Source organism: Dermacentor andersoni, chromosome 10 (genome assembly GCF_023375885.2).
Source record: "Dermacentor andersoni chromosome 10, qqDerAnde1_hic_scaffold, whole genome shotgun sequence".
Taxonomy (NCBI): Eukaryota; Metazoa; Arthropoda; class Arachnida; order Ixodida; family Ixodidae; genus Dermacentor; species Dermacentor andersoni.
In genome coordinates this window covers 2,487,731-2,490,480 of record NC_092823.1, presented here as the reverse complement: position 1 = coordinate 2,490,480, position 2,750 = coordinate 2,487,731, and positions in this window count along the sequence as shown.

Sequence of the window (2,750 nt, the reverse complement as noted above, 5' to 3'; positions counted from 1 at the left end):
GGTCAGTGGCGACAAGCTAGGAGGCACGGGCGAACCAAGCGAACTGTCACTGAGAGAGTAGCACTTGTCAGATCCACGTGTTCACGTTATACCACGTGCTTGAGATGTGACGTCCTATTGACGACATTACCCAATGTCATGTGATCTAAGGCGCGAACATACGAAAGTGCCACACTGCTTTCGTGCTAGTGTAGCTGTTTGCGGGACGCACAATAGAGCCTTTTCATTCAAAACGCGTGCTAAATAATGTGAAACAGGTGTCCCCACTAAATGAGCCACCATGATGCCGTTATAAGGTTAGGAAATGTTGGCTGCACTTCCTTAATCTTTCTTTTTTAATGCAGACTTTCGTTACATCTGCGTCAAAAGTTAATTTTGCACGACGAACGGGAAGTTTCCGAGAATTACATGCAAGATAGATTAAAACGGCAAGGTGAGTGGGTGTAATAAAAGCGGATGAATTTTTGTTTTTTTTTCTAAATTCGGTATTCGTATCATATTGCATAACGGGTCACTCTGTATATATGGCATTGTATATACCCCATGATTTTCTTATACATTTAAGTTTATCTCAATTGACAACAGCGACAATAGCTAATAATAATAGGGAAAATGCAATTATTCTGTGGAAGTGGAATTGCCACGTCGTGAAATTACTCCTTTGAAAGTTGGCAGTGAACACTTTTTAGGGCGCTGCACGTGTACACTGATGCAGCTGGACACAAAAGTGAAGACAACTTTTATGCTTGGCACACATTTGCAGTCACAACTTGCTTGCTCTTTTCTGCATTATTTCACTTTTGGTAAGCTACATGGTGTTTCGATCGTGAATCCTCGAAATATTTTAATTGTGAAGCGTGCGGCGCTTGAAGCACGATTGACTGTCGACCTACGCTGCGTTGGATGCGCCCAGTTACCATCCTCAAACACATCTTTTCTTCCTGCTTCCCTTCCTTTCTTTCTTGTTCCCGCGTTTTTTTCTTATTTTTTTTTTAATTTCCTTAATTAATATTGCGGTCTTCTAGTTCGTTGTCCTCCCGAAAAAACCCTGGCTTAATTCCCAGTCCCGCGGTTGTTGTTATAGCGCACGGGCTAGTCTAGCTTCGGGGTTTTGACGGTTGTTAATCTGTAACTTTTCCATATATGGTCATGCACAAGCTTCTACAGCGATTCTTTAAAACTGATGGTAGCGCTAAAAAGGACGAACACACGGTGAAAAGACGACACGACGACGAGGAAACGCTACTCACAATTGGTTTATTTTTTGAAAAGGGTTCAATATTTAAGAGCTATTCAATATTCTAGAGCGAACAACTAACATTTTAAAATATGAACCAAGCTTAGTTCTTGCAAGCCAAGAGCAATAATGCATAGTGCTTCATGCTTGAGTGTTTGTAGAAAACATGCGAATACTTATGCGTGATACGGAGGTATACAATCCTACGACTTATACAAGTGGACATTCAGGAAGCTGTTTATACAGCGAGGTATAGCAATGCATATGCTGCTGTGACGGTCCCGACTCCCCCTATTTCATTAATGATGGAACTTGTGTTGGGAAGAATTGATTATACGAGAGTACAGCGCTGTAGTTATATGTATGTATTAGAGTGCTGCAACTTATGATGATCGGCAAAAGTGCTGGAAAGCGTTTAGAGCACCCTGCACATGTATCTTGACTTCTGTGATTTCCGCCAACATCGCATAATCTACAGAACGCAGATCAAAAGTCATGTAAAAGAACTATAAAGGATGACTTATAATTTCGGTATAGTGTGGATAATTACACTGATATCCACAAGTGTGCTGAATCGGGCTGGTTCATCCCACGCACAGTGGGAATCAATGTTATGCGAAACATTTGCATGTAGCGGGCTCGTTTGGGATTGCGCAAAGCGTTACCAGGTACATATTTGTGTAATACAAATAGCTCTGTGTCTGACAGGAGCGTGCGGATTACGACATCAGCAAGACGACGGTGACGACCATCGCGTGACGACGACGGCATGATTTCGACGTGAGCTTATACGACATGCCGATTGTTGGTTTCAACACAGGTATACTAGACGAGCGTAAGAGAGAGAAACGCTAATAAGTGGCCGCATCAGCCTAAGTACAGGGTCCTGAATATTTCGCTGCGCGTGTTCTCAAAAAGGTTTTGTGCTCATCCCTGCACTGTTCTTGCTCAAATTTTGCAAAACGATCGCATTTTTGCATCGAATTCATTTAGTATAACACTTCGCACATTTACTTGTTTGGTTTTTATGAAAAAAAGTGCAAATACACTGCACATATGAGAATGCAAGCTGCTGCCGTCACTGCGCAAGCATAAACTTGTGTCGTCGCCTGCCGTCAGATGCAGAAAGCAGCGTTTCAAGGAGGGCATTCGCCTATCCCAGGAGTGGGCAACGCGCGGAAGCCCTCCCTGAAACGCTGCTTTCTGCAGCTGACGGCAGGCGGCGAAACAAGTTTATGTTTACTAGCAAAGAAAAAAAAGCAGCGGCCAGGTGGCGACCATCAATGTTTTCTATCTCACAAAACACAATATATATCCATTGCTCACGCATGGCTCCATAATCTTGGATAGTCGGCCGCGTGGTTCGGTTTGTACATGCCTCCTTTTGGGGTTTCGACTAAGTTTCGTGGTATTCCGAAGGTGAAGCTAGCTCTTAGTTGTGTTTGCCCGCAAGTATTTGCAGCAGCAGTAATAAGCGTGCCGCAGGCCCAGCTTGCTCTCTGCTAGTGTTTGC